Below are 27,058 nucleotides of genomic sequence, written 5' to 3'. Positions count from 1 at the left end.
CCTATGCTCCGATTTATGACTCCTGAATACTACGAATTCAGCAATAGAGTACCATCTACTTGAATTGCATAAATCATAGAATCATAGAATATCCTGAGTTGGAAGGGAACCCCAAGGATCTTCAAGTCCAACTCCTGGCTCCACATAGAACCAGACAAAAAACAAACCTGAGAGTGTTGTCCAAATGTTTCTTGAATTCCAACAGGCTCAGTGCCGTGACCACTGCCCTTCGGAGCCTGCTCCAGTGACCGACCACCTTCTTGGTAAGGAACGTTTTCCTAACATTCAGCCTGATAATAAACATAATAGAAGAAGTTTGAATCAAGTATAGATAAATATTACCCATTCTGAACTTATTTTAAATAAACTTTAATTCTAAGCCCTTATATAGAATAGAATCTTATGTAGAATCTACTTCTTTTCCAATTTTTATATTTTCAGACTCTGAGATGCATACCCCATTACTGCAAATGACATACAGTACAGCACAAAGATTTGAGAATACATGCATCAAGTTATGCATTGCATGCTATAATTTTTTCTTTGAAGGATTTGCAATTAATCATTAAAATGAAGGCAATAAAACAGTTATGCTACCATTATCTGGAGTTTATTAAAAAGTGTAAGTTCAACCTTGCATATTGTCCTACTATAACTTCAATATCAAATTTTACAGCTTCAGGTCCTCATAGATAGCAAGATTAGCATATATTAATATTAAGCCCTTAATCCTTTGTGTAATTGCTATGAAATATATATAATTGCTATGAAACTTCAGTCATTCCTGACCAGCTTAATTGGACATTGTTTTTTGTCTTCGATGTTCGAATCTGTAGGCACAAGCACTGAAAAGTGTGATAAAGCTCAAGTGACAGGACATAAACACTTCAGACAGACATTATGAGTATTACATGAGGGGAGTGTGTGCATTCATGTAAATATGATAGTGTGTTTGTTTGTTTTCTGAAACAGTTTACTATGAAAGGAAATCACTTTTTCAAAAAAAAAAAAAATCAAGAAATATTCCAAACTTACTTTGTTTTATAACAAGATTTTCCAGATACATTCATTTTTTACGGGCTTTCTTTTGATGTTGTTTCTGGTATTGCTTCTACACTTTTCTGAGGCTCTGAGCTTTATTTTGTAATTCTGACTGGTTTACTACATATTATTTAGTTGCTTGATAAACCAAAAGCATTTTAGCATCTGTTTACCCTTGAATAAAATGTTTGCACTAGTTAAATGCCTGAGAAGAAAACTTAATCTAGATTTGAAAAGCCTACAAATGGAAGTAAAATTTAAGTTTTTGAAGAGGAATACAAATACTTTGAATTTTTAATTTTATTTTATTTTTCTGAGGGTGGCAGCAGCCTAGAAAATTTCTGCACATCCTACCCAAAAGAAAATTATGAAACTAAGAGAAGATTCTGAAATGTGGAAAAGAATATGTAGAACTTGGTATGTGTAAGTCTGGTGGGATTTGGCAGGAGAAGACTGCTTGCTCAGACTCAGGGATGCCATACTCTATGTATTCTATTGCTTCTTCATGTCATTGACTAGCCCAGTGTTATTCTATGAAATTCTAATTTACAATAAACAAAAGTCCCAGTGTTGTAATCATGGCAAGAAATCTAAAGATGCAGAAGATACACAGAAACCATTAGTAGAATAGATGTTTGACTTTTAGATTGTTTGCAGAGAAGAAGACAGAGGGGCAAAATGGACTGTATACTGGATGAGAGAGGCAAGATGAACCAGGGTAAGGGAGGAAGATAAATAACCTGTGTACCCACCACAACACTAAGCACTTTTACCTGAATGAGCTCGTTCGGACAGGAAAAGCAAAGCTGCAAAGTACTCTGAGGGGGATGATTTAATATAGTTTGTTTTGCTACCCCAGCAGGTTTGGTTCAAAGGCTCTTACATCTCTGCATGGTGTTGGCATGTACACTGCACTTAAATCATTAGGCACTGCATCAGCTGATGAGTTCACGCTCAGAAAAGAGACAGTGTGGTCTGTTTGCTGCTCTAGAGGGTCATAAACCAGCTGGGGGCAGTGAGGGAGGCAGAGAGCTTGGAGGTCTGAGCCAATGGGATGGATACTTTTGTGGGGATCCATCTAGTATCTATAAAGCACCTTCAATATCTGTCACTAACACCATGGTTAAATGATATACTGCCAAAACCTGAGTTCAGTTTTAATGCACTGTTCAGCTCACTCCTCTCTAAAACTGATATTAATGGATATTATTAAATGGATTTTTTTTTAATCCAGGTCATAGTGATCAAATAAATTACTATTTAATTATTAAAGAAGATAAACTTCATTATAAGATATCATTGTATACATGCTTGTAGCACAAGGAGTAGACAAGAAACAACCAGGACTTAAAAGAAATGATTCATCTGGTAATGTGTAGATCTGAAGAGGTAAAATATGACTACAAAACCAAAAATGGTCATTCTATAATGTCCTAAATATTTCTGGATCTACTCTGTAATATGTAGTTTAATTATGTGAGAATCAACTCTATTTTTTAGATACCAATTCATCTTGTGGTAAAAAACACTTGTCAGTGTCCTGAACATATGAAACATAAGTAATATTCTACATCTGCAATGGCTAACCACTTTCAAGGAAAGCAGTGTGATACTTTGACCATAAATGTGTTATCTAAACCAACTAAAAATATATATATATTTTTTTACAAAAAAAAAAAAAAAGTCAGTACCTACCTCCTAACATGGAGTATTTACAGATTACTCAATATAGTAGTTCCTGAGGTAGGTTTCAAGACTCTCTTACAGAAGCTGACTTGTGAACCTCAGAGTTTCGACTTGTTTCTAAGAGCCAATGCAAAATTAAATTTATATTTTGTTAAAACAAATAATGTAGTGGACTGGTTTTAAGGGATGCTTGTAAGGTCAGTGGCACCCAGTGAATTAATGTTATCAGAATTCTTCTAAGAGTTTCTATTTGTCCATTAGCACTTTTATTTAAAAAAAAAAAAAAAAAAGAGGAAAAAAACACCTTTCTCACCATTGGCCCTAACTGAGAGCCTTAGCTGTACAACCAAGAGCAACGGCTTGTCTACCTCTCCTGGATATTTACTGCCAGGATTACTGAACCTGCAACTTCCTATGCAACCAGAGGCATTCATGAGTACTCCAAGGCTGACTGTACAAATCTTTTTTCAGTTACTGTCAGATATTTTAGTGTATTTAGTGTATTTTACTAAATATACTGGCCCCAAAAAGGCCAACTGTACCCTAGGGTGCATTGGGCATGGCATAGCTAGCCAGCTGAGAGAAGGGATTTTCCCGCTCTACTCGGTGCTGTTGTGGCCCCACCTTGAGTACTGTGTGCAGTCTTGGGCACCACAGTGTAAGGCCATAAACCTATTAGAGAGCATCCAAAGGAAGGCTGCAAAGATGGCGAATGGTTTGGAGGGGAAGACATATCAGGAGTGGCTGAGGGCCCTGGGTTTGTTCAGCCCAGAGCAGAGCAGGCTGAGGGGAGGCCTCATGGCGGCCTGCAGCTCCCTTACAAGGGGAGCAGAGCTGAGCTCTGTTCTCTGGGGACAGCGACAGGAGCCAAGGGGACAGTGTGGAGCTGGGACTGGGGAGGGTCAGGCTGGGTGTTAGGGAAAGGTTCTGCACCCAGAGGGTGGTCGGGCACTGGGACAGGCTCCCCAGGCCAGTGGCCACAGCACTCGAGTCTGACAGAGTTCAAGAAGCGTTTGGACAATGCCCTCAGACATAAAATTTAATTTTCAAGTAGTCCTGTGTGAGCCTTGTGTGTCCCTTCCAACACAGGGTATTCCATGATTCTATGATTTTACTCTGTACAGAGTATATACCTGTATAAATACCTGTTCTTGAAGTCAGTATCAGCCTCTCCTTTGTCTGACATCTGGTCTTCCGTAGATTTCTATCCCATCTAAGTATATCCCACTGAAATAACTGTGACCTCTCTGCAAGGCTTCCAGTTCTCACCATAAAGCCCCATGGACAGTACTTTAGCCTTTTTCCCATGCCTGTAAAATGCCAGCTAGCCCAGAGGCAGCCCATGCAGTGTCTCTTTCTGAGATACACACGTGCAGACTGGCCAGACAGTGCATGTGTTGATGTGCTGCATGGCAAACTAAACTGAAGTAACTCTTTGAGTTTCCACCACAGAACTCTCCAAAGCAAGGGCAGTCCTCAGGGGGGATTCAAAGGGGAAAATGGCAGAAAGATTGACAGATGGACAGATAGACAGTGCACTCACATAAGTCTCACCTACCTGGGAAACCAAGGTAAACAGGGACAGATTCACAGCCTACAGTAATATGCACTTTAAGCCCACGTATATGTATCATTACTGTTCACTGCCTCCTCTCATCTCTCTGACTGATGCTCATATAATGAGGTAAGCATTTGATATTTTTATCCTTATCTTTTAATTAGGAGAGCATATTTCTTTCCAGCGACCCAGCCAATGCCAGTAATAAATGCAGAGTTATTTGTTTCCTCAAGGCCTTACAGTACTCACATTTCTTGGTGCCTCACAAATGTGTAATCTCTATTGCAGGATAAGAACATTACTGTCTTGATAGTACAAATGGGTAAAATGAGCTAAAGAGGATTGTCTGAAGATGCACTCTGCTTTGAGGCTAGGATTTCAAGTAGGTAGCTCCCAAATTGCCAACCAACACTTTGTTCCACATCACGTTGCCTATCTGCCAAAGCACCACTGCCCCAGCACAACCACTGCCACTCAGACCTGACACGTTGTCTGGAGGGTGGATGGGTCCAAGGAGCTTGGCTTCAATCTCCCTCCCTGCTTCCAGGGAGGCCATCTGTTCTTCTTGGTGCCATTTTGCTTCATTCTTGCACAAAATCAGTCCTAGATGAGAATTTTCATGTTTACCTATTGTTTTTGACACGCTGCCATTATTTTGTTCACTATACAACAACAAAAAAATCATCATTTCTTTTCTGTCAGGCTTAATCTCTCAATCAAATTTGAATGCAATTTCACAGGGCAAGTTAATGGAATTATCTAGTCGCAGCAATTTCTCCTAGCCAAATTTCTAAGGGCTTCCACAAACAAAAAAAAATCTTAAATATTTTTAAATGGAGAAGGTAGGCAACCTAAATAGAGAAAGGAATGTTCTTCCCCCCATAATAATATTCATTGGAGATTTCATTTTATTTCTTGTCACCTGCAGCTACCACCTGGCTCACTGAGAGTGGAAGAGAGTCCAGTAGATCCCATTCATCCTATTGAGTAGTATATGATGCTTTGAGGACATCTTTCTCCTCCTCTTTGCAGTGTTCCTGAAGGCCAACAATATCACATGGAACTCGCAGTTTGGTGTCAACCATCGAGCGAAGTCAAGGAGGTTTGTTATTTTATAAATCTGATTTCTGCCTTCCTTCCCTTCTTTGAATACTTATATTTTGTAAAGATTCAGAAAGAAGGGGGTGAGAAAACACAAACCTTAAAATGTTAGGTCTCGTTCTACAATTATCTTTTTTTTCCTTATAAGCTCTTTGTGATTGCTGCAAAGAATCGACATTTTTTTAAATAACCATGCTCCTGAAATTGCTCTTGTCAGTATGGAAGTCTGCTTTCATACACTGATTGCAGATATTTGTTTATCCCTTTCACAGACCAGCATGCTGCTAAGATGTGTGTGTACGTGTGTGTGTGTTTATGAGTTTGCATCTGATTTCAGCCTTCTCCTATTTTTAAAATAGTAATTTCCCTGGAAGAAAAACAAGTTCCTACTTCAGCCTGGGATAAAAGGCAACCTACAAGACACCACTCGACTGAATTGCTTTTTCATGTAATTCTGCATTTTGAATAAAGCAGCAGTCTAAAGGCCTTGCTGTAATGGAAGGTTTCCTTGGCTTATATAATAGTTCACGCAGACAGACAGCACTTCAGAGGCTGCCACTGAAATTCAGACAGAACTAGTTCAGTCAAAAATACCATCGGGAATAATAAGCTCACAACTTATTCAATCCAAAGGAGCCCTTTGGATTTTGGGAGAGGAGCCCTCTCCCTTCTTTTTTTTTCCCCCAAGGATACCCCCAAACATAGGGCAAAATCAAACCACCAAAAGGAAGGAAATAGGACTGACTTTGTCTTATTAACATGGCACACATGCGGCTGGCATTTGCAGAAACCTGCTAGGAGCAACTCTAAACTCTACAAATAAGTGTCACTATGGAAACTAATCAGACGAAGAGAAGTATGAAAGAGACTGCCCCAGGAAAATGTCTGAGAGGGATAAATATTACTATAAACAAATTCTTTAGCTTAAAGGGCCTTGCTGAAAAGGTTAAAGAAGCTGGCCAGGTGTCTCAGGGGCCTGGAGCAAGTTCAAGACTCTTTCTCACCAGGTCGGTGGCATCCAGGAGCATTGTGTGTCTGCAAAGGGAGAACAGAGCCTGCTTCATTCTTATGCACCCCAGCGCTCTTGGCTGGGAGGAAAACCTTGCTTATATCCTCCAGGAGGATGGCTTCTTGGCAGAGTGTTTTGCCCCTGACAGCTCATGGGGATTCGGATAAACAGCTAGGGAAAGTGGCAACTCAAATACAAACAAGAATTAAATGCTGTGAACAAACTAAACTTCTTAGACTCAAAGACAAAAATATGTTTTATTTCCAATAAGTATAAAAGTTGCAACTCTTTAATTTTGTAGATTATCTCAGCCACTTCTCTAAAGCAAATATCATCATAAAATTATATCTTTTCTGCAATTAACACAAGGAACTGTGCACACCTCACTTCTAGTGATTTGTAGAATAATGTGTAAGAAAGAAATTGTGGTTATTCAAAAGCAAACAGTAAAATTCATAGCCTCTATTGACCCAGAGCATATGTCTTAATGTTTAAATATACCTCATGCACTACCATACCTTCTTACATCATTGTCATGCATTATAAATAGCCAGCCTTTTGAAGAGAAGAAACGAAACCTGAAGCTTGTGTGGAAGCCAGTAAATGTTCTTATCCAGACTCATTGGTAAAATGGAGAGGTAAATGTGCTGTCTCTAGACTTTGATCAAGCAGCACCTTCAGGCTGCTATAACTTACTGCACCAATCACAGCAATGGTCTTTAAAGCAGAATGTCCAGCAAATTTTGGAAGAGGACAGCTGAGTCTGATCAAAGTCAGCACAGGTGTATAGGAAAAAAAAAATAGATAAAATGTAATTATGATGAATACTACCAATAGCTACTTCTCAATTTTGCCTTTTCAATAATAAGTGGCAATAAATATGTTCTCCAATATCATCCACATTCACTGCTTATTTAAGATAGGTTTGGCTGGAGCTGACTTGCAGGAGAACTGTAACTGGGTCTGAATATTTGGCTCTTGGAATCACTGTGACAGCCTGCAACATGCAGAAATAATCACTTGTGACGTTTTCTTGTCAATGATGAGCCAACCCAGGGAAATTCACAGACTGCAGCTTTGAAAGGTTTATAAATTCTTTGGTTAATAGTGAAATGATGTGGAGGGAACTATATGCGAATTTTTAAGACAGACTTAATCAGAAAGGTGATTAAGATGATAGACAGACTAATTGACAGACATTTTTCCAACTGCAGAATGAATAAAAATGGTTAGCTCCGTGGGCACTGGTAGGTGGTACCGACTGATCAGTCTTCAGGTGTGAATCTCCCTGTCTTTTGGAAAATGGGGCACATGGCATAGAGAGTCTGTGAAAGCTTTTTTTATGCCACGTCCTTTACTGGCAAAAGCAAATCTTCTCTTAGAGAACTACTCATAGCAAGCATGAGTAGTGAAGGCCTCCAGCTACTGTGGGAGAGAAACTACAAGAGCATTAAAGGTAAAAGGTTTGGTTCTGCATATATTTAACTATGATATTTATTTTCTTTTAAGTGAAACAATTAGTCCTCTTTCACTTTGTTCCACCCAGTGTTTGGTGTCTATAGTTCCACAAAATGTAGAAGTAGAGGTCAGGTAGAGAAAGCTTTTCTTTAAAATGTTCTGGTCCTGCCTTTAGTCAATCTACCAGAAGTTTGTGTTGAGGCCATCATGGAGGGAACTGTGGCCTGCTGTAGTTTGAAGTGCTGGGTGGATGTACAGGTCCTATGCACTGCTGCATGCACTTGAGGACGGAGAGTGATAGGGCTGCTCCAGACATAGTTTTTTCCTGTAACCCAGTCTCTTTTTCCCTGCCTTTGATGAGCATTATGACACTGAGCTTGAGGGATACAGGGCCTCTCTACAAGATCATGCTTACAATGAAGTGTCTTCTTCGTGCTGCTGAAGTTTTACAGTGTGCCAGCAGTGTAGCCACTTTACACAGGAGAACTCAACAAGTTTATTGTGCCAAAGTGCACAAAATAGAGTTTTGAGAACAAGAAAAATTGACCAAGTTAAATTCTTTGGGATTTTAGAAGTTCCTTCTCTTTCTTTATTAACTCAAATAATGGAAGCATTAGTTCATAACAGCCCTCCCTCCCCCCAGCCCTGACTTCTGGGTGTTTAATATAACTGAACAGAAGAGTTTTCTGCACTTTACAAAAGTGCTCCAGGTGGAAGCACTGAATACATTTGCATACCCAGAAGTGTGCATATTATTTTCAAAAATTATATCAGTGGTAAATGTAGGTGGAAAGTAGAATAAAGTATCTACTGCATGATGGAGACAGCACTTAAGAAGCCAGCTTTTGAAACAGAGCTTCTTTGTGATTTTTTTAAGGTTCTTGCTCACTTCAGTTTCCACACAGCAGAAGAACAACTAATTTAGGTAATCCAGGGAAAAAAAAAAAAAAAAAAAGCTTTTGTAGATTATCATATAAAGAAGGTATGTCATAGACTAAAAGGTGCGCCTGATAACCTGAAAGCTGTTCTTAGAAAAGAAAAAGCTTTCCTGCTTTTGAGCCTGAGAAATGAACACTCTCAAATCTGCGTCCCTCCAGAGGAGCTTCTGCTGAAGAGGGGCACCATCTGGTGGATGTAGGAAGTAGGACCTGCCAAAGCAAGGCGACTTTACTCTTGTTAGCTGCTATATTTTCTTCAATGGGCAATGGGCATGGGGATTTATCTTTATACAGAAATCTCCCATAAAATGACAGGACCTTTTGGTCCTCAGTTTCCTATATTGTTACAGGAATAAGTTCAAATTACTTTCTGTTAAAGCCCTCCTCTGGCACCTTTCTGCATCATTCTTAATTTCATACAGGTATTGTGATGAGTATTTTACATTAGTTTGCAAGATTTAGAGTTAAATAGTTTAAAGGTTGTTAAAACTAAACATTTACATTGTTAAACTGTTTAATCAGAGGTCGATTTTTCTATGGATGTCTATCACTGGAATCTTTCTGTAGAACTGCAGAATTACTGGATACAAAAATTAAAGATAGATTATTATTAGAAATATTGTAGTACATATTACCAAAATAAGCTAACAAGAAAAGGGATTTTAAGTCTGAAGTGGAATAATTCTTCTACTTAAACCTCTTTTTTGTTAACATTCAGTTTTTATTCCTCTTTTTCTTTTTCTTCTTTTTTCCTTTGAAATCTCCTTTTTATAGTCACAAGCTTTTCTCCTCAATAATTTCTCAGGAAACTTTAGACATAAAAAGCTGGGATTCTTCACAAGTCATTTGATTCCAGGAATTTTGCCTCTCTGAACAATAGCATCTATCCTTAAACTTCATAATAAAACTTCAAAACACATAGATAGCTATTTCAAGAGAAGAAGCCTGGACAGTTTTGGAGAAGACTACTCATTCAGTCTAAATGAGGGAAATACAAATTCTCACTGTCTAAAAGCACAAAATTACTGGACCTATTCCTTTTTTTTCCTTTTTTTCTTTTCTTATCTATACAATCTATGCTAGAGGCAGCAAAGATATCTGGACTACTCATCTATACCTAAACTTGTATTCTCTTTAGGCTTTGAGCCAACTGTTTGAAGATTTTAGATGAATGACCTTGTGAGCTAAGATATCAGTGCTATTGCTATTTCACTCATGCAGTCACATGCTTTTCACTTAGCTCTTTCCTCACTGACGTGGAAATCAATCCCAGGCCTAAATGAAAACTGTGTGCTTCCTTGATTTTTTTTGCTTTGAATATACTTTATTAAAGTTATTAAAAAGATAGGATACCGTACACTGTACCAGCTAGAGGCAATTTTAGGGTAGACTTTTAGGATTTAGTATAGGAAAAGTCTTTACACGGTCTTTCAGCCTGCATACTAAGCATGCACTGTGCACATGTTTCTGCCTCATGTAAGATAACGCTGAACACAATGCTTCATTAAGCACATTTGCCATGTTGTTCTCAATCCAACCCCAATGTTAAAGTGAAGACTGCACTTGCATACCACAGTAAAGCACAATTCTGTACCGAAACTGAAATCCAGATCAGTCCAATGACAACCACCTGAAGACCAACAACAGCAGAACTTCACCGTCCTCCCTGCAGGACTGAACGAAGGTGGGAGTCATTACCTGCCTTCACAAAGTTTCAGAGCTGCAAGCCAAGACAGCTGTATGTGTTTTCTAGTCCCTGCAGGATTCAGTCTTGCACATTCTTATCTAAAATCAAATATGTAGCTTGCCTGCTGTTTACAGCCTCACTTCTCGCTTCTGCTACTCCATCACAGGATGGCTGTCAATCTCTTCAGGACTCTTGGATCTCCAGGGCCAAGCTGCCCCAGAGTTTGTTTCTCACCTGTCTTTTCCAAACACTAGGCTCAGCACCTTTTGGCCAGCCACAGGGCTCAGCTAAATACTTGACTGTCACGCTTCCTTTCGGGAGCAGCAGAGAAGACAGTTAATGGTGTGACTGGTGACCCAACCATACCTTGCAGGATCCTGGCAGTCCGACGGTTTGAATCACTCCAAATGATGAACTTGCTTCAATCATGACCCTGTTTTTCCCTTACAAATATTTGATTATGTCCTCTATGCTGTGTCACAAGTTAGTTATTACCTTTTATTGTATGCCCATCATGCATTCCTCAGTTGGTTAATTACCTTATCCAGACACTGAGTATATAATCAAATTCCTGTCACTATAATCACACATTCAGTTCATGCCTAAGCCATATTACTATGGTGGCTATATTTGGATGTTTCCCAAGCCACACACAGTCATCATAAATCCTGTCCACAGCTGATATCTCAAACCCTGAGTAGTTCATGCAGCACTGTCTACTTCTGTCACCCCTTTGAGATTGCCATGCAAGGAAAGAAACACTTAAAAGCCAAATGTCTGCAGCTATGACATACATAAAAGTATTTAGACACAGAATTTATGGTCCTGCTTTCCTTTTTTCCCATTCCTTTCACCTGAAGCGTAGTCAATTTTGTAAAGTGGTATCTTACAAGCAGGAGAAGGACAGAGGGAAGAGCATGCAAAGGGCATGATTCAAACTCCTTCTCCATCTTGCAAGTGCTCCTGGAGGAGGCCGTCCCCCACACGTGGAGGTCATGAGATCATAGGATAACTCAGTCTGAAAAAGACCTTGGGAGGTCTCTAGTCCAAACCCTGCCCAAAGTAAAGTCAACACCAACAGACCATGTTGCTCAAGGATTTGTCAAGTCTAGCCTGAGGAAGCTGCTCCAATGCCTACTTGTCACCACAGGGAAAGTATTTTCCTTATATCCAGTGAGGTAGGTCTGCTGCACGCAGTATCTTCCTGAAATACCAGCCACTGGACCAGAAATCATCAAGAAAGGATAGGGCTCTGTCAACAGCAACCACCTGCTCAGTCCTGCCGCAATTCCTGCATCCTGGCTCACTGACACAGCTACACAAACCTGGCACTGGAGCAGGCTTGTGTCCACCTCCTCATGGAGACATGCCCAGGGGTGCACAGCAGAGCTGCAGGCTTGGGTCCCCAACAGCCCACCCCACAGCGACAGTTGTCAGTGGGTGCTGCAGGGCTTTCTTCCCCCTCAGGCTGCAGGGCTGTTAGCAGGATGAATGAAATCAAAGCAATCTAAATCAACAGGAAGGAACTCTTGATTAAAATTGTGTACTTCGATTTGTTTTGCATTTGTGTGCCTTAGTCATTTTGCTAAAGAATACTGACTTTCACCATTTTGGAAAACACTGATTTGCGACAGATTATAGCTTTCATACTATAATTGTCATTTCTCTAATTCAGAAGGAGAATAAGCTATACCTTATATATTTACTTAAGAAATTGTCCTTTACTTCATTTAAATACTTACAGTAAGGGTACTCTTTTCTCAGCACTGCTGCTTTTGATCTTTCAAGTGGTTTTTTTGTTTGATTGTTTGTTTTTGTTATTGTTTTGTTTTGTTTTGTCTAAAACAGGAATGATCAAGGGTCCAGGAACCTCTTATATGAAAAGAGGGCAAAAACACTGATTTTTTCTTGTTTACCAGCCATTTCTATAGAGAAAAGGATACCTTCTCCCAGGACATCCATCCACATGGCACATGTTGTGCAGATACACGACCCTCTCAGAGGTCATCTATCCCCAGCCGTATGGCTACACGAGCAAGCCTCTCTTGCCAAAGTACAACACGTGCTGATGTGATCATCCTCTTAGCCTGAAGCTCTCATTTGGTCTTTGCCAGCTTGGAATCACAGAATTGTGAATCATAGAATCACCTAGGTTGAACAGACCTTCAAGATAACCAAGTCCAAGCATCAGCCTGATCTACTGAGTCCCATCACTAAACCACATCCCCTACACCCTCATCCACAGATCACTTAAATACCTCTAAGGATGGGGATTCCACCACTTCCCTGGGCTGCCCATTCCAATGCCTGACCAAATTGTAAGCGTTGTGCTAAAGACCAACATTTTTATCGGGTAATTTCATGGTTACCTCATTTAGACCATAAACTACTTAGAAGCTTGCCAAATTTTGTAAAAGAATGAATTACCAAGATGCATTCAGGAATCTCTCAATATACAGAGTTACTCTCTTCTGGTACTTATGCTGATGTGTCACTTACTACCATAGTTAATTAATATTGTACTGTCTCTGCTTGCACTCCCAGTTATGTATCACCATGTCTCTAAGGTGAGTCTCAAAGGTAATCACAGTCACTTCAAGTGCAATTCGGATGGAAGCTAGGCATTTCTGACAGCTGTACAAAATCCCTGATGACCTGAGGTAAGCACAGAGGTACCTGCAATATCACAGGCACACAACGAAATCTTTTCCAGGAGCTGTAGAACCCCATAGCTGCATTAACTGGTGTAGCCAGAGCACCACTGGCTCAGCTCACCCAGCTGCCATTGCAGACCTGTGCATCCTACAAGCCCTCCAGGACTCGGGCACAGGGTTCATTTCACCTCACTTACCACTCACCGTAAAGGCAGTTCACACACAGCTCGGATGTACCTATCCAGATTTGATCAGACCAAGACCACCCAGGACACCACCATAGAGAATTTCTTTACACTCTCCCCATTCTTTGGAGGAGCACAACATACCACAACACTGAATTCTGGTCAAAGCCCTGCTGTCCGCACCACTATTGTCATTGCAGAAAACAACACCGATACAATACATGGAAAGCCATGCTGCAAGCCTCTCCCTGACACAAGGATGTGAACCCACATCTCCCACACAGCTGAAGAGCAGTCCAACCAAGAAATGGTACAGTCAGAAAGAGGCAGCAAGGAACAACACATGCCTGCTCTTTGCTGCCATTGCCTGTTAGCACTGAGCTCCTGTGTAGCTGGGAATGGGTCGTGGGTACGGCTGTGTGGAGGGAGAGAACAGAAGACCACTAAGTAGCCCAGACAAATCCACCACAAAGGGGTAGATGTGGATTTTGGTCCTGGGCTCCGTGCGCTTTCTATTTATATTCTCCTTGCATGAAAAAAAAAAAAATGGACACACTGACCAAGGAGTGCTCTGAACCTGGGGCTACAGAAAAAAAAAAAAAAAAGAAAGAAAAGAAAAAAAAAAGAGAGAAAGAAAGAAAAGAAAAAAAAAGAAAGAAAAAACTTTTTGCTGTCCCTCAGAGCCTGTGACGTGGACTTGTGGCTGCATTTAATTTACAGTGGTGGGCAAACAAGCAAACAAAATATGAGCATCTGTGGAGGAAGATAGAACTTGTATGTATCAACACCTGCACTTGAACTGATGTACTCCGGTCACCTTATCTCAGAAAATACCCAGGAGCTATGGAACAGCTCTAGAGACAGATGGCAAATGAACAGACGTATAGGAAAAACTTTCAGATAGAGATTGGGACTGTTTAATTGAAAGAGGGAACAGGGGAGAACTGAAAAATGTACAGAGGAAAAAAATATAATTCTTTTAGTACAAGAGCAAGGCAATAGACAGTGACAGCAGCAAACATAGATCTGACAAAAGAAAAGGCTTCTTTCCTAAGAAAAATACCGTGTATTAGTAGTTCATTGAATTAATTCACTACAGCAGGCCAGCTGCTTGAAAGATCTGAAAAAATGCTTGGACGTACTGCATGTATTCAATAGGAATCATACACACATTAGAAGAAAATAATATATATTTAAAAAAAAATGAGGCTGTAAACCCATATTCTTCAGGGAATTAGACTTATTGGGTTCTACATAGAACTGAAAGGTAATTGTGCAGCCTCTAATTTCTCCTCTGAAGCTGGCCTCCACATACAACATTAAACCAGGCCAGATGAACCTCTAATGTGGCTGCCACAGGCAGTAACTAAATATTTGGAACTTATTTACCTTGAGAAAAGGAAATGGAAACAGAGAAGAGAGAAGTAAGCAAAAGTGCACAGAATACAAGAAGATCAATAAATGATAAAGTGTGGGGGGAAAAAAAGAATAACAGTAAAACTGACAGCAAATTAAGTTCAGCATTATAGAGGTCAATGTGTCATTGGACTGCTAAAGTAAGATTCATGAGGACGCATGTGGCAGACTCCAATTTTTGTACTATGAATTGCTGCTTCTTGGAAACATTACAGGAAAAAGTGGTCAGTTTTGGAAAATACAAAGATATATTCAAGCACACTTAAAACCATTTGTCAATAATATATGTGTACAAAAGTACACCACCACCTTTTCCCATGGCTCAGCTGGTCTCTTGCTCAAGTCTTGAAGCTATGCACTATGATGTAAGAAAATAATGTAGCTTTTCTGTATGGGAAAATTTGAGCATTAAGAAAGAAAATGAAAGAAAAAAAGTTTCCCCAGTCATGTTTCTAAGTGGATAAGCCAAGATTTAAAAAAAAAAAAAAAAAAGGAATCTTATTACTGAATATTCACAGGAAAGCAAAACATCTCACCATAAATAGGAATGAAAGAACTAGGTGCCAAGATATAACAAACAAAGGGGAGGACAGAGTGAACCATCTGCTTCATCAAAGAAAAAGTTCAGACCCTGCAAGACTACAGAACAAAAACCTTGGGTGATAACAGAAGAGTTTTGGATTTTCAAGGTCTGAAATGGAGAAACCTCATGAGTAGTGGTGGAGTTTGTGCCAACTAGATAATGAGAAGATCAACACAGCCACAGCCACTGGCTCTTCCCAATTCATGACCTTCACATCACCCTGGGAACGAGTCAATCCATAACTGAATAATCCACAGGGTCCTCAGTCCCAGCAGCCCTTCCCTATGTGGGGAGCCCGTAACCCTCCCAGGGCATGTGGGAACAGTCCCTGGAGTGACGTCTGCTCATGCCATTTGGGCTGGGAAAGCCAGTGGGAATGGGAAAAGCAGGCCTGGAAATATCTAAAAAAAAGTCATGAGAGAGAAGAGGAGTCATGCTGGGGGAAGACCAGCTTTGTCAGCCCCATCAGTGCAAGGCAGCGGGGTGGTGAGGCAGGACAGCAGTGCTGAGAAGGACAGCTGAGCTGGTGGCTGGTGGAGGACACCAGAATAAGAGGAGAGAACAGGCCATATACACATGTGAGGCTAAGCAGGGGGAGAGGAGCTTTATTAAAGGAAGCACTCTGCTTCAGAAAGGAATTTGGAAAGATCGGGGAATCTGTGTAACAACTTAATAACCGTAAAATTTCTTTGTCATTAATTCATCACCTAGCACTGTCTCAGGTCATGCCTACAGTTGGAAGTCTGCTCTCCGATTAATTAAGCATGGCCGGCTGCATGCCTGGAAACTGCTCCATTTATTTGGGGTATTAGCATGTTATAAAGAGTATGAAATCCCAGGGGTAAATATGGAAAATACCACTAACTGCATTAAAGGGAGAGGATGTCAGGTGTATTAGATTAATTCACTACAACTATACAAAGGATTAGAAAAAAGTTGGTCAGTGCAGTTCCTGGACAAATGATTGAATGCAGGGCCAGACAAAGCTAACAGTGCTTATATTTAACTTACTAATGCTTACTTACTAATGCGACATCGTGTGCACCGCAGGTGACCCCAAGCAATTTAATCAGAACTTAAGCTCTCTTTTAAGGATAAAAAGGAAAATCCAGCCCTCACTGTTGTGAAAATAGCTCCCTGAATGTGGACTACTGTAGCTATATGAATGACCTGCTTAATTCTAATGTCAGCTAGCCAAAGAAAAAAAAAAAAAAAAAAAAAAAGAGCAAAGAAACAAAAAACCTGAACCTCTAGCTTGTTTCCCTAATTTTCCCAGATAAATTTCCATGCTCTTTGTCACCACATGGTTGCCAGCTGGGCAGCCGCATGACATTGTACTGCAAGGACATTCTATTTACTGGGGATGTCAAATGAAACAGGCGGTTCAAACATACTGCATGGACAAGATCATGAACTCTCTTAATAGTCTTCTAGCAAACAGAGACCATACAGACACTGGGTAAAGAATTACTACCAGTGATTAGTCTAAAAGCAGGTTTTCACAGCTCCCCTTGAAGAACAGTAAATAGCATCACAAATATTTTCTTCAACTGTGCACCAGAGAGGGTAACAATTTGTCTAGGCATGAGTGGGCTTTCTGAGAGCTGAGCTAAACAGCCCCAAGGAAAAAAGAAAACAAGAAAAGGAACTTGAAAGTAAATTTTGCTGCCTAGACACAGTACCATTTTAATTGTCTTGGGCTTCCAAGACTGACATGTGAAGCAAAGGACTTGTAGGAGATTTGTGCATTTCTGGGCTGCAACTGGACACCAGAGAAAATTTTCTACTGTACCAAAAATTACACCAGTGTCCATGTTAGAGCAACTGAATCTTGTCCTCTGAATACGTTATATATGTGGGTAGATGTGGATAATTCAGTCCTGCCCATCTCTGAGTGCACTAATTCTGCAGTCCCCTTATGGAGAAGAAGGTTCTTGCTCTCCGTAAGGAGAGCTCACCCTTGTTTCTGTAAAGATTCTGTAATATTGTTCATTTTCTGTGCATATGCAATCTAACACCTTGAAGCTGTTGTGGTCAAGGGTATTTCAAAGGAACTGAAGTACACTGCATTTTTCCATCCAGTATATATTTCTTTGCATGTACCAGTATTAAAGTTAATTCACTATCTTTTTGTTTGCTTCTCTAGCTGGCTTAGATCTCAATCAACTTCCTCACAGTTTTCATTCACAGTGGTGAACCAACATAGGTATCATCAAATTCCTCTTTCTCCCTTTGTCTCTCTTCTTTCCAGACCACAAATAAATACATTAAACCCCCGGGGGGTTTTCATGGCATCTCAAAGCATCCTACTGTTCATTTTACCTCGCAAGGAGATGATTTTTCATTGCACTCTTTGGTTGCTGTCAACTGGCCAGTATTAACTGTTGGACGTGTTTTGAAATACAGGAAATCCTGATGTAAAAAAAAAAAAAAAGTCTCCAGAGTAAACTAACCATGCCACAGCACGGATTCTGAGCACTTGTATTTCCATTTCAGCCACTGCTAGACTTAGTGAGCGCTTACTGGTGCCATCCAATCCCACAGATAAGATTCAGGAAAGCAGATAAGGAGCAAAGCTTTGTCTGCATCCAGCTGTGTTCCTGCTCCCCATGGCCACGGAAGTGGTGACCCACTGGTTCCCCAGCCCCTCCACAACTGCTCCCCTGGGTGCAGCTGCTTGGACCATGGCTGAGGGAGCTACAGCATCACTCCCAGCCCATCCTTCACTCTTGGAAAAGAACAGTATGGTCAGACCAAATCTGCTTCTGCCCTACCATCCCTTACCTTTCAGCCAAAGTGCAGGGTTGGAGCTATGCTATGCGCCACACACTTTCCTCCAACGCTGTTGCTACAGGCAGGAGTTAAAAGCTTCTTTCAGTGGCAGTCCTTTTGTTCCTGAGCTCATAGTTTTCCCAGCCTGGCTCACCAGGAGGTGCCCCCAGGGAGCTGACTGCTGAGGGTGAAAATTTCTTCAATTCCGTTTCCATTCAACCACCCCAGCTGACTAATGCAATACCAAAAATTCATATGCACAATTATTACTGCCAAAAACATCGGAATACTGCCCTGTCTGGCAACTGTTTGCTGTATTTGTTTTTTATTCAGTAGCAATTGGGAATTTGGCAGTCATCTCACCATAACTGGTTCCAAGGGGCTATTTAAATAAGGGGAAGTACTAAGGAAAATTGCAGCCTGAATTTTCTCCTCTAAAATAGCCATTTAAAACAGACTTATAAAAATCTTCTACAGTCGGAATAGCTGAGGTAAATAACTTAGTTTCAAAAAGCATATGAATCATCAAGTTAAAAGTAATGCCAACTGAAACATTAACTGATCATATTTGTGAGCTGATTTGTTGGTCTACATTATTCCAAAATGTACCTCAAGTTATTTAGTGCTGCAAATGGTAAAACCTTCATTCATTATCTTGTCAAGTTTCAATGAGTTTTTAAACAGGCATCAACTGTATTCTAATATGTGACTGTATTACATTTTAAGAGACACTTGAGCGTTTTTGTGTATCCCTGACATGGACTGTACCGTTCTCCAGCCATGATGCAAGACATGGGGGGAGTTCGTTTCATTCCAATTTCATTTCAATTGTTTTGCCAGCTAACCTCAGTGAAGAGATTTAGAATTGTTCTTTTCCGTAAACTTAAAGCTGAATATTTCATCTACAGTCTTAGATTAAGAGCTGGTACACACAGATTCATGCTCACATTTATTGGTTTTGTGTTGAGATTTTTCACAGGGGCTGGGGGACAGAGTTAACACTTCTGCACATCACAACTGCTAAGAAAAATGCATGCAATTTCACTGAAACCTTTTAAACATCTCGTTCACAACAATGAGAAAGAGACAAAATTAGAGTGTACAAGAGCATTAGAGAACAAGAAACTGAAAATTCCTGATTAGTCCATAAAAAAGGTATTACTCACTGAGAAACATGATGTGGACAGACACTAGGAGATTTCTTAAATAAATTTCTTAAATAAAATTGCTGTCATATCAGCAATTTTAAACAGTAGATAGTTTAATCACATGAAGAAAAAGTTTGATCTTGCCATGCTTATATATGTTTACTTTGGTCTTAGAAATCATTGAGTGGAGAAATCTCTAAGCAATGAGTAATACCACGAGAAACAAGCCCTTCTTCTGTAAATTGAGGCATTCCTAGATTACAAATCTGATGGCCTTACAAAGATTTTCCTGTATGAAATAATATATTCCAAACCTTTACCACAGATAGTTGGCCAAATCCTCCTCTGACTCCAACCCCTGACACATCCAGTGAACTCAGAGCTTTCAAATCCGGATTTGAGTCTGGAATCTTTTAATTGCCCTCTTCTGACAGCATGGCAGCTGGGAGCTTGTGGTTGCTGTTTTGTCCATCCTGCTTTACACTGCTTTATGGGTTCAGAAGCCAGACTAATATTACAAAAGGACTAGAAGTCTTCTCTTGCTAAGTCTTCTCTTAAAATTTGATTGAAGTAGTTGGAGTGAGGAATTTATTCTGACTGGTGAGACATAATTGGGTATACTCCAGTAGTTTGCATTCAGAGGCAAGGAAAAGAGGAGATTAAGTAGATTAACCTCCATCATCTGGGAGATGACATCTCTTGCTGTGTTTGAAGTATTTTGTGAAGGAAAGATGGCACTGATTTTGAAGTTTATATTAATCAAATCTCTTTGATTTTGTTTGATGCAGCAGCTGCAGTGACACACCCTCGCTCTTTGAAAGGCTTGAGCTGCAAGGGCCAGGATTTAGAATAGCCCAGCTACAGCTCAGAAGTGTCACCTTCAGCCGCCGGGGGAAGGAAAGCACTTGTCTAATTTCTCTTGTTATCTTCTTAAATTTGCGTTAGAGTTGGAAACAAAGGTGGGTGGTTATACCCTGATAAAAAGGGTATATGCACCAGAGCAATATTGAGAATTACCAGAAAAGGTTTATATGGCAAAATGTTCCAATTTTACTGTTTTTTAACAATTATGGCAAGAAGTTGTAGATGAAATCTCTTATTTCCAGAGAAACAAATTTGCAACTCTGAAATTTTACTGGTGAAGTGACTACAATGACACAGATACACAAATTCACTGCATGAACTCAGTTCATCACGTTGTAAGTGATGTTGGGCTGTAACACTACACACATTTCGTGTGTGGCTCCTTCACCTCAGTCACACAGATTATTTTGGCTATGTTTCATCTTGTGTTTGCAAGCAGTCCTAAGGCAAAGTGAGAGCTCCAAGGGTCTGAATTAAAGAGCATCAACTTCTGTCTGAGCATCACCGACGATGAATCATCGTCAGGAGCAAAACTGAAACATTTTACAACACATCAAAGGCAAAGCTTTGCCTTTAAGCAATTAGATGAATGGATCAGTTTATATGAAAATCCCTTTTCAGCAGCTGGATTCTAGGTGAGAGGATTCTGGATTCTAGGACTTTAGCCCAGAGAGGCTTTTCTTCCCAGGAAGTAGAAGACACCTCTCCTCACCCCACACCGACCTGGTTCTGCCTGCTGGGGACAAGAAGCTTCACCTCATTGTGCCCAAAGGAGGTGTACATCAGCCGCGATCCCTCATTGAGCAAAGAACCAGAGACCATTTCCAGACAGGTCCCTCCAAGAGCATGGTCCCACATAGCTTGTCCACAACCGACTCGGGCATTTCAGGATGCTGCATTTGCCTTGGGGGGGGGGGGATTCTTCAAAAGGGTTGGGGCAGGTAGCTGGCTTTCCCTGCCGTGCTAATGAAAGGAGTGGCAGCTCTGTGCTCATTGAGACTCATATGTTCATTTCTGCTTCTTACAGGAGGAGCAGGGGTGGGAGCGGGACAAACCTTGGAAAGAAACCAGCCCTGCAGAGGTGACTCTGAGTGGATTTTGTGTTTTTATTTTATTTTCTTAAAGAAAATCAAAGCCCAAAGACGGATGAGTTTTGACCTGTTGTTATTTGTTTTGGCAGTGACTGAAGGGGATAAGGCAATTACCTGCTGACAGACTTTATATTTAATTGCTAAAAATCAGATTGCGAGTGACTTGCAGTGATGGGCAAGTACTTAATGAAACTATTCAGATCAGTAACTCTTCCAGTGAGAGAAAACCAATGAGGGCAACCAACAGCTTATTGAAGCTGAACCACTATTGAAGCAACATTTATCTATCAAAATATCTTTGATCGCAATTTTGAGTTTAACTGCTCTATTCCCAAAGAGTTACTTAGTATCTTAAAGGTGGTGTTATTTTTTTTCTCTCTTCTGATCAGAAATCACCCCTAGGAAATCTCTTATTTCCACTTATCTCACTCTCCAGCCACAAGTCAATCACAATATGCAGTACAAGACATCAAATATTAGCTGAAAGAAGCAATATTACTGTAAATGGCTAGAAGGCGTTACTACAAATATCAAGTTTTAACTAGTAGATGACAGTTAAATCTTGAGAGAAATACTGTAAGTTTGGGACACATTTAGCATTTGTAGAGCTGGTCTCCAGCTGAAACAGTTTCTCAGGAGAGACCCTGGCTAAGGTATAGGCACTATACCTACTTGTTAAGTAAGGGAAAACAAATACAAATATTACTGATGATTCTGTTTAGAAAACATGCTGAGATTAGGTATTATATTTGGGCAATGATTAACACTGTCTCACAATATATCTCCATCTCTTTCCCATGGTGTTACCGGAAGTGACATTGACACAGGTATTATTTAACACCATTTTCAACAGGAATGAGATTGCCCAAAGCTGAACTGCATCAACCCCAGGTCAAAAATGCCCAAATTTCTGTGCAATCCACTTGGGAATTTGCAGTTTGATCCCAGCTCAATCTTCAGCTTTAACATGACTGCAGTGTTTTTCCAATTAGCTGTAAAGTGAAATTGTTTTTCCTGCAGCCTTGCAGTCCTGAAGTGAGCCCTGGCTCCTTCATCTCCTCTAGCTGAAATACCGCCAAATCCTTACTGCTCTCAACTCCTTTCATTAACACGATTCCTCTCCCTGGCAAACAAGGAAGCAGCAAAGCATTAAAAAAACATCTTCAGCAACATGAAAGAGCAGGCAGCACTTTCCCTAATAAAAATCCAGCCCAGAGGATGATACAGCATCTTTTCAATATGGGATAAAGCTTTTACAGTTGTACTTATCCCAACTGCTGCTGCTACTGCCCAAACTCTGCAGCATATCTGGGACAATGCAGATGGGCTTGCAATGGCCCCGATACCACGTGCAGACCCTGAGCAGCACCGAGGAGCCCAGATCCCCTTAGGAGTTTGGAGACCACTCCTGAAGGACAAGTGGGAAATATTGAAGAAAATGGCAGTGGGGACAGAGGTCCCCTAAAATCTGATAGCTTTTCTATCTTTCTGTGGAGTAATGTGTCAGTTAAGCTTTTAGTCTAAGCCCAAAAGAGAAGACAAAAAAAAAAAAAAAAAGGCAACAGTAAGAAAAACAGTAACAGGAGCGACCAGGACAAGACCAGTCCAGCCTGAGTAAGCATAGATTATAAAAATCAGGTCAAGGATTAGATCTAGCCCTGCCAAAACCAGGATGAAATGCTAAGTGCATCCACTTAGCACATCTGTAATAATGCAGCTGTACCTTAGCAGTTAGATAGTACTTCTGTGCTTGGCTTACTCTCTTTCTGTTAAAAGATTACACTAGCCATGTGTCTCCTCCATGTGATATTCACATATCTGTGTGAATATGCTGTATTTTATTGTTAATCCTCCTGGTGAAGTTCTCTCAAAGTCGGTTGTTGGGAATACTTTGTTTTTTTTCCTGGCACTTACTCCTGGCACTTTTTTGGTCGGCAGACCGTAGTAGGGAGCAGTAGGAAGGAGAGGAGAGCAGGAGGGAGAGTGATGCGATAAGCTGGTTGTTCTGCCTGGACTGAAGGTGATCCTGTTACAAGAAACGGGCAGCGAAACGGGGGTCCCTTGGCATGCAATTGAAGCAAGACAAGCTGAAGGAAGCTGAGCGCGAGAGGGGCAGGCTGGAGGCACAGCTTGGGGATCCCTGCCACGCTGCAGCACCCCCGGCTGTCAGTTGCCCACCCCTCCCAGCAGCAGCGGTCTGTGCGGTCAGGTCAGCCCCCGGCATCAGCCCTGACGACGGCTGGCGCCAAGAGGGACTTGGTGCTGTGGTTAAGACAGTTGAGCCTCGCCTTTCGGTTCTCCCCCTGCTCCGCCACAGACTTCTTCGAAGGGTGGCCTAAAGCGGGGTTTTCACACACGGTCGCTAACCGTAAGTTCCTCTTTTCTGGCGGCTCTGGGGCAGGAGGACCAAAATCCCCGACCCCAAGCCAAAAGCGTTCAGGGTCAGACCTTGAGCACAAACATGGGGCTGTTCACTGCATGCTCTGAGAAAACAGGTCCCGGTATCTCAGAAAGGTCCCGTTAGCTTTTATTATGGCATTCCTGAGCTGTCACTCGCCAACACCAAGGTGGCAATAATAGAGTCACTTAAGTGTGTGATGTAAACACAAGTCATGTTCATAAAGACCTGTCCCTGTGGCAATGTCTCATCCAAGACCTTGATGATTTTTGTGTGTCTTCAGAAGACTTTGAATGCACTGAGTCATGAGGAATCAAAATACAGATTGTCTTCATTCTCTGAGTAAGTTCTTCTTTCTGCTGAAAAAAAAAAAAAAAAGAGGCTTCCTAGATTAAAACATATATATATATATATATTTATGTCATATTCATGTCATAGAACAACAGAAGAGGGGAAGAGAATCAATGTTCACTGCAATTCTGCTACTTTTCCTTCTCATTTCAGATCTTTGACGAAGCAGGAGGCAGAGATCTGTTTTTCCAGGAAGGGTTACACAGCATTAAACCCCAGAGCAAGGGCATGTAAAACTGACAAACAGGTGTTAGCACTATACAGATAATTTCAGAAAGATTACCATTGGTTACATTAAATAAACACATACATGTCAAATACTGTAAAACAGCATCATATATATCTGTGATACTACAGATAATTTTAAAACAAAGTTTATCTTTTTTTCAGAAGGTTTATTTTCCTTATTTTTTTTCCTTTTTTGTTGTTTTTTTCCTCTTTTTTTTTCTTTTTTTTTTTTCTGTTAGGTATATATGCTTAGTTGCAAGAATTAAGCATATCATTTCTCTTTCCACACTGTGCTGCTTAGGGAAGCACCCACAGAATACAGCAGCACTCACATAAGTACAGGCAGGATCCCAGGCTTTAGTCTCAAATCGATACACCCTATAGGCTGCAGCATAGAGCTAACATGAAGAAGCCCTCTAAAACAAGAAAAATCAGAACCCTGACAGTGAAACAACAAACCCGAGCTTCTTCACAGTTTGCAGGACAAGTCCTTGGATTAGCGCTGACTCGTCCCTCAATTGCTGGAAAAAACAGATGTGGTTCAAAGGGGCCTTTCAAGGTGGCGGAGGCGCTGGCACCTGGCCAGGCCGGCATCAATCAGCCCAGGGGGCTCTGGCCCCGTCCTCCCGGTTCCCCGTGGTGGGACCTGCCGGGATGCTGCCCACATCCACGACTGGCTTCACGGCCCAACTGGCCGCACCGAGGCTCCTCTCCTCGTTGCTGGCTGCTGCCAGCGCTGCGCTGGTTGCATTTGCAAAATGTGGGGAGGAGAGGTGTCAGAAGGCAGTCTCACGGCGTTCCAAAACTTTAAAGCTTAACGCTGTTCCCTACACCTGGTGGAGTTTACATTTTTGAGAGAGAGGGAGAGATTTAATGCATTAATATGTTCTAGTATGAGTCTTTCATTGAAAATCAGAAAGCACTGCGTTTAACCCCCGAGATCCAGGTTTTAATGCTAACTTTGCAGTACTCTAGGGGTCATCCCTTGGAACCAAGTGAGATTGCTAGGCAGTGGTGTCCATGTTTAAGTAAAGTGCATGTGAGCATTCAAGGTGTTTCTGGCCCAGCAGCTGCACACATCTCCCATCTATCTAAGTAAATATCTGTCACTTCCTTCTAAGTAGAGTGACTGTACCTGTCTGTTCAGGAGAACAGTGCGTCTTAACTAATACACATACAAAATTGAAGGAGAGGGGCTGATCTCTTCTCTCTGGTGACAGTGACAGGACCTGGCATGGAGCTGGGGCAGGGGAGAGTCAGGCTGGGTGTTAGGAAAAGGTTCTGCACCAAGAGGGTGGTTGGGCACTGGGACAGGCAGTGGTCAAGGCCCCAACCAAGCCTATTGGAGTTCAAGAAGCATTTGGCCAATGCTCTCAGACACATGGGCTGATTTTTGGGTGGTCCTGTGTGGAGCCAGGAGTTGGACGCGATGATCCTTGTGGGTCCCTTTAACATACATTATTCTCATTAAAAAAAAAAAAAAATCACACTTTGAATAGGGATCTTGGATGAAATTCTGCTTGATTAAAATCACTGCAAGTTTTTGCCATTGATTTCAGTAAAAGCAGGTTTTCATATGTTATCATTTTTCAATATAAAATTCAAATAACAATAACAATATAAATGCCCCACTGGAATGCGATTTATGATCATGCCGTTTCTTCTGCCTGCAAATACTAATAAATTTATTCTGAAGCCTGGTTGTGGCAATTGCTATGACTTTCTCCTGCCAAGACTTACACAAAATGAAAGTACTCCCAGGATTTTGCAAGAGAAACATCTGGTACAAGTCCAGGTTATCACTGTGCAGAGAAATTCTGAAGGCTTTATTCAGGTCGTATGTGGTCCTTTGGCAAAACTTGCATAGCTAAACTTTTAATGGAAGCCATCTAAGTGGGAGGGTTGTTCTTTTTTTACATAAAGTTAATACACTTCATTCTTACTGTTAGCACTCTTCCTAAAGGTCTCAAAGCAAAGAAACCAGCATATGAAATGATTCAATAGGAACAAGCAGGGTTTCTTTCTCTTATAGCAACACAGTGGTTGTTAATAGTTTGGATTATTGCAGGCCAAATTTAACAAATTACCAGTGCCTGAAAAATTAAGTATTCTATTTCCAGTATTAGTCATTTTCTCTCATTAATTTTCTATTACTGCCACAGAGCACCCTTAGGTAGGAAGCTGAGCTACATCACTAGCTCGATCACAGCAACACTAAAGAAAATCTCACAGGAAAAAAAAAAAAGTTAATTTTTACAGTTTTCTGCAGAATTATAAGTTGTCATTTCCAATTAAGTTTCAAGAACTGGTTGTTTTGAAAATGCCTTTATGTGAATTTACCCTAGCAGAAAACAACCATCTCTTCAGCAAAAAGCATGTGAACTGTTTCACCAGTCATATTGTGTTCATAAAAGTGTTAATTAGGCTTTGAAGTTGATGTTGTTATAAAACACAATAATATACGAAAAAAGCACTCAGCTGAGACAAGGCACAGTTATTTTTTTTTTAAATCTCTTTTCTTCTTCCCACAAATATCTTTTTCAGGGTGGACTCTGTACATCCATTCTCCCAAAACAAGATTTCCTGTCACACAGCTGTGTTCACTAGACCCATCAAAGGAGTTAATAGATTATTAATAGCAGTTAAAGGTTATTATTTGCAATACCCTGTCCAAGAAAGAAGTCCCAGAAGGAATCTGAATTCCCGCTGGATGCATTTCATATAAATATCTTGAAGAATTGCAGCTCTGCCTTGTTCTACAAGACCAACCAGACCACTGCTTTCTTGGAGAGACTTCTGCTAAAACAATAGCAAACTAACATTTCTGTGCTTAGTGATAAATGGAGGAACTGAGGATGTGCTGCGTGTACTGAACAGATCCTTAGGGCAT

At 40.8% G+C, this 27,058-nt stretch overlaps 1 long non-coding RNA gene across 1 annotated transcript; it reads left to right on the top strand.

Moving 5' to 3' along the window:
* The first annotated feature begins 4,448 nt into the window (after positions 1 to 4,448).
* LOC106030328 (uncharacterized) lies at positions 4,449 to 26,963 on the top strand. Its single transcript, XR_010829119.1, has 3 exons — positions 4,449 to 4,667; positions 5,214 to 5,387; positions 26,713 to 26,963. It is a non-coding gene; the product is annotated as an uncharacterized lncRNA (long non-coding RNA).
* The last annotated feature ends 95 nt before the right edge of the window (positions 26,964 to 27,058 follow it).

The sequence above is a fragment of the Anser cygnoides genome, chromosome 2 (assembly GCF_040182565.1).
Source record: "Anser cygnoides isolate HZ-2024a breed goose chromosome 2, Taihu_goose_T2T_genome, whole genome shotgun sequence".
Taxonomy (NCBI): domain Eukaryota; kingdom Metazoa; phylum Chordata; class Aves; order Anseriformes; family Anatidae; genus Anser; species Anser cygnoides.
Note: the sequence above shows the minus strand (reverse complement) of the source record. Positions and strands in the feature narration are given on the sequence as shown.